The following is a 6,114-nucleotide window of genomic DNA, read 5'->3' as shown; positions in this document are numbered from 1 at the left end:
GCTGTACTTGCTAGTGGTCCCGACAAAAAAATGCTTCTTTTTATATGTAGTTTTTGAAATGGCTCAAAACTGTTTGATGCTAGATATTTATATTACTAGAAATGTCATACTTACTTATGGGTTGGTTTTCTGTTTCCATGATTTTCATTTCGTTGCTGTTTTTGTAATACAATTTATACATATTTTATATTATATTTATTGCCGCGGTGAAGGTGCTTTTGGCCTATTGACTCAAAACTGAGTGCCAATTACTCGTTTTCTACTAGTTTAGAGATAGTCGAGAATGGAATAGTGCGGAAATAGATGACTTGTTTAATATTCTTAGTGTAAAATAATACCGCACCTTGCAACACATAACGAAGTATATATAGAATGTTATACAAGTACATCAACATGCGCAAGTATTGCATCACGTTACTTTACAACAATATTAGTGGTATGAGAGCACATCAAAACTTCAACCGCATCTGTGTGAGGACACGAAGAAAATTCAACAACAATGCATAGATTTTGCACAGAAAAGTTCACCTCGCATTGGCATTTTTATTATACGTACTTGATACGAGAAAAGTACGACAGGTAGGAAAGCTTACAACTTTTTGATCCCAAAGTGCATTCATCCTATCGACACGCTTTTTTACTTTCTATGTATCCTTTGCTCTGTCGGTTGGTTGATCACTTCGGGTACACCGGGTGAAACATTTTGTAAAAGTAGATGCTTATGCACATTCACATTTATACCTACGTACACATATGTATGTATGTACGTGGAACTTTTTTGGTATAATTTGACAACACCGCTTCCTTTGTCTAATAAGTGAACGGTTTTTCAGGTGGCACAATAAATTTTTGCCTGCAAGGATGTATGATAAGCATGTAAAAAATAGTTTATCTTCCTGCGGCTAAGATGAAATTCAAACATATTTAATTAACATGAAAGTTTGGCATAGCTTCATCATTCTGCCGCATAGTAAAGTGTTCGGTACTCGATAACATGGGTACTAAATCGATTCAGGACTTTTTTATATGTATACTATTTTTATTTCTGCCAAGAGAAGTTTACATATTTAGACAGTCATTCAATCCACGGAATATAAGCGCAAGTGTACTTGTATATGCATACAAAATGTTTTAGGTGTTATATTATTTGGCTAATAGCAAGCCTCGTTTCAGGCTGATTGTACATTTGATTCCTACTCTAACCCAGCTTGAGTTGAATAGTTGGTAGTGCTTCGCTAACGTGTAAGAGCCATGGACCTTTCTTCTTGTGGTGATTGCTTGTGTACTTATTTAATATTTCCAAACTGTCAACTCTCCTACAACAGGATATTTGTTTTTATGCTATTTCAATGATAACCGTTGCTAGTAAATTAATAATATTTGAAAAGCTGTTTCGACTACTAACAAATATTACAGATTCATTCAATAAGACTGCAAATTTTCCTTTATAAAAAAAAGAAACAAAATCCGTCGATTTTTTAAATCTTGCTTAGTCTATGAAATTTATGTACGAAACACAATATCCGCTAAATTTCCACGACTGTGTTGTCAGAGCACACAAAATGGACATATAAAAAATGTTCCATAACTGGTCTGGTAGTTCGGTCTGTATATAAATGAAAATGTGTCGATTTCGTTCCCCAGCTCTGGAATCATTTCAGGCTTATTGGCATAGATTAGGATTCTCCAAACTACGGCCCGCTAGTGGCATCTAACCGGTCCGCAACATCTTAAGACTAGTGTCATCAATATGCCCCATGACAGCTAATGTTTTACTGTTGTTGCTATTGCTGTTATAATTTTAGTCGAGGAGAATGAAAACACAATGATAATTACTCGATTTTATTTACTTGCACGGTAAAACTTTACGACTGAAATATGAAGTACCTAAGCATATTAATAACTAAAAAATAATTAATTGAAATTTGTCCCAGTAATAAAAGAAAAAAAAAAAAAACTAATGAGATTTATATAGTTGTGATTTTCCACCGACCATTGTTTGTAGTTGTGGATTAATTTTACTTGTAGCAATTATTAAAAGAGATTTAAGATGCTGATCGGTTAATTTAGATCTGTAAACGTTCTTTGGGTTTTCATCTTGGAAAAGGTTTTCTCAAAGAAGTACGTAGTACCAAAAACGGAAAACAATCCACGAGCAAACTTATGCAAATTATCAAACTGTGCCAGCGGAAGACTTATAAAATTTCAACAAAGATGAATTTTGATATTTGTTTTTAAACATATCACTGCACTGTAAATCAATAATTTTCATTTGGATTTCCGGAGCCAGCGTTTCAATGTCAGAATCAAAAGGATTTTGAAAAAGCTTAATTTCATTTGCAATGGCATGAAACGACTATTGAAATTATTGTTCAAAGTACTTAAAGTTTCGACTGCATAATCGACGGGAAATTCTGTCTCTGTAGTGTGGCTGAATAGTTTACATGTTTTAAATTGTGTGAAATATTTTTAACGTAATTGCGTATTTTCTGCCTAAACAATTTGATATTGGTGTATAAATCAGGGAGAAGTTGATTTTCTCCTTGCAATCTCAAACTCAGTTCATTCATATAATTTCAATAACTCGACATAGAATGCTAATTACCAAAGCCATTCACTATTTCCTAATTCGACACAAGGGCTTCTCATTTAAAAAAATTTCGATCTCTGCTCGAAGTTCAAAAAAGCTCTTAAGGACTTTTGCGCAACTAAGCCAGCGTATGGCAGTAGGATATGACAAGTCATTTTCTCCAATCTCTTCAATAAACTTGTCGATGATTCAGCCCTGTGGATCTGATGAAGTTGACAACTGATATGACTGGTTTTAGAACTTCAGGCAAATCCAAACATTTTCCGCACAAATACTGTTGATGAATGAAACAATGTACAACTAATGGTTTTGAACCGCCATCATTTTCTACAGCCCTTGACACGAGTGCGACCACTTCTTTATTTTTACCACACATATTTTTGCCTCTATCGGTGGTGATAGATTTCAAGTTTTTCCATTGAAGGTTCTTTTTATTAATGGCATTTTCAACTCCCTTAAAAATATCTGCTCCAGTTGTCGTGCCGTGAATACTATATATGACAAGAAGTTGGAACATTCCGAAAAAATTATTATGGCCCTAGGGTTTCAAAGTTGCGGGACCCCTGGCATAGATCATACTTTTAATTTTCTATGATTAAGTTTACAAAAACTCCGGGTGGATAACTGGCAACTCCAAAACCAGCATCATTCTCGATGAAGAAAAGTGTGTGAAGTGCGAATGGCTGCGTTGTCGTTTTGGAAAATCCGGAAATCTCCGTACAAATTTCTCTTTTATTATTATTCGTCAATATTCGACGGTTGTTGTTGCTGTTGTAGCAGCAAAAACATTCTCCGTGCATGTACGGGGAACGTTGCTGGAGTACAGTCTTTGGCCGGATATATAGTAACTCCAGGTCGTTCCGGTAGCGTTGAATTTGATTACGATAAGCCCGATAGATTATCCTAATATGACATTCTTTCCCTTTCCTCTACTTCCTGAGAAGAAAATTTACTCTTACCTAGGCCACAAAATGGATCTGGAGTTATAGGTAGGGAGGTCGCCCATTTCCTGGCTAATTTATCTGCAATTTCGTTTCCATAAGATATGTACCTTATTGTTCTTGCCTAAGATATTCAGCTTAACATTGATGTAATCTGGAAAGAGTTTAGGTCCTTGAATTCTGCCTGGCTATCAGTAAAGATAACTATGCTTCTGTTGTTATAGTTGGGTTCAAGTTTAAAGTGAACGCATTATTCTATTTCACAGACTTCCGCTTGAAATACATGGACAAGTTGTACCGTATAGTGTACTCATATACTACACCCAAGAATTTTACATCCCTTTGCATTTTTATTTCAATTAAATTTTAAGATGCTTGAGTTTGGATTCATATTCAATCCCTCCTTAAAATACCAGTTAGTTAGTTTTAACCCTTAGAATTCCCTTCTACATATGGTGACTATGTCCACAATATAGCCCTGAAACGACAAACCATTGTTGTTTAATTCCATCAATAGTTGATCTACTACTATGCTCCACATTAGTGGAGATAGTACACCACCTTTCAGGTGATCTCTGGATATATTTACTTATATTTGCCGTTGTACTACACGAGCTGGTTGGTACCTCTACCTTTCTCGTTCTTAGCAGATTGCCCATCCATTGAGCGAGAGTATTATTAATACCTCTCCTAACTAGAGCCCGATTTATGGCCTCATGTGGGTGGTTATAAAAGGCAACTTTATATTCAGGATGGCACATATAACAGTTTCCATCTTTTCTACACTGTCACTAAGCACTTTGGTTAGTTGATACAGAGCAGTCACTATTGATCGCCCAGCCCTATAAGTATGCTGACAAGAATGCAGTGGTCCATCTGCTCAAATGATGATTCTGATATAGTCGCGTACTACCTTTTCTATAATTTAATCTATAATGAGTTTAGTCAAATTGACCCAGGTCTATGCCTTTTTGGAGTAATGCCGGGAAGATGCCATAAACACCAGATGATTTTTGCAGCCCCAAGCTGTTTGTTGTTTACTTCATTCTTGGTGTGTTACATATTGCATTGTCAATAACTCATTCATTTCTGTTAACCCTTCCAAGGTTTTAAGTATGTTCTGCTCATATTTCTATCGCCGTAGCTAAGCCTCGAAGTGTGCCTCAAGAAGTAGTCAAATTTTCTTATCTTCACTTTCGGTGAAGGTTCCGTCTACTCGTGAGGATGGGTTGGGCTTAGTCAATATCACAATACAAATCAATTAAACCCTTAAAAATATAGATTTTATTGTTCTCGAATGTTGATTAATCGAGTATACCTCCTGTAAGCTTTCTATTATATCTAAAGTTTTCGAAGGAATTGCAAAAGAAAAGATGTACTTTGCGATTAAGAGCTTAATTTCGCCCAATCTACATATAATTTCAAACGTGGCTACGTTTGGTGAATATTGTTTTTCAACTTTTGCTGAAAGTTTTTAAGTTGATTGTGTCTACACGGACTTTTTTAAAGTTTGATAGAGTTTCTCATATAATTTTATTACATGAATTAGCCTCGCTTGGTATCCATTCAGTTTTCTTTCAATGGTTGAAATTTTATTTATCCGAGTGAGGGTGAATGTTCGGAACCTTTCATTGCCTCTTTGGGGTGCCACAAGGCAGTATTTCAGGGCCTATTTTCTTCGTCCTATTTATTAATGATATTAGTACTTGTGTTTCGTTTGCCAATATTCTTCTGTGTGCTGATAATTTAAAAATTTAATACATATTTTCTCCGATTAGAAAAACTGAGGAGTTCCTATGTTGTAATCGGAAATTAATGAGCTCGTTCGTTAGTAACACTGGCATCACTCTAAATATCTAGAAATGTTTTCATGGTACTTCCGCCAAAACTCAAAATGTTTTCAGACATCTTATACAAACAATTTTTTCAATACAATATAAATCAAGGGGCCACCTTTATTAGCAATCACAAACTGCGATCTTTTTTCCTGCGTTTGTCATCACTTTGTCAAGTATTTCGGGATTTATAGCGTCGATTTCGCGTTGTTTCTGTGTAAAGCGATTCATGGTTGAAATTGTACGGAATTGACGTATCGAAAACATGTATGTTGAAGTCGATCGCTTGGTAAATGCCAAAGTTATTCAGCGTTTACATTCGACATAAAAGATGGCGCATTTTGTAGTATGCTTAATAAATACTTTACTTCAATCAGTACGTGAATTCAAAGTTGAAGGTGTGATTTTTGACTTCCAGTTTTCATTCAATAGTCACATTAGCTTTGTTGTATCCACTTCTTACTCAATATTAGGTTTTATACGGCGCAATAGCTCATACCATTCCTCTCAAATTACTTTTTACTTCCTTTGTTTACTCTAGTTTAGAGAGTGCAACATTTATCTGGAGGCCTTGCCACCGATTTGAATTGAGATAATTGAACGTGTACAGAAGTTGTTCCTCAAATATGCGCTCAGGTCGTTAAAATTCTCAAATCCTATACCTTCCTATAATTACCGTTTGACTTTAATTAATTTAAAGTCTCTAGAGATTAGAAGGTCTTTACTATCACCGTCTGTTGTTTTCAGT

This window comes from Anastrepha ludens, chromosome 4 (genome assembly GCF_028408465.1).
Source record: "Anastrepha ludens isolate Willacy chromosome 4, idAnaLude1.1, whole genome shotgun sequence".
NCBI lineage: Eukaryota > Metazoa > Arthropoda > Insecta > Diptera > Tephritidae > Anastrepha > Anastrepha ludens.
Note: the sequence above shows the minus strand (reverse complement) of the source record.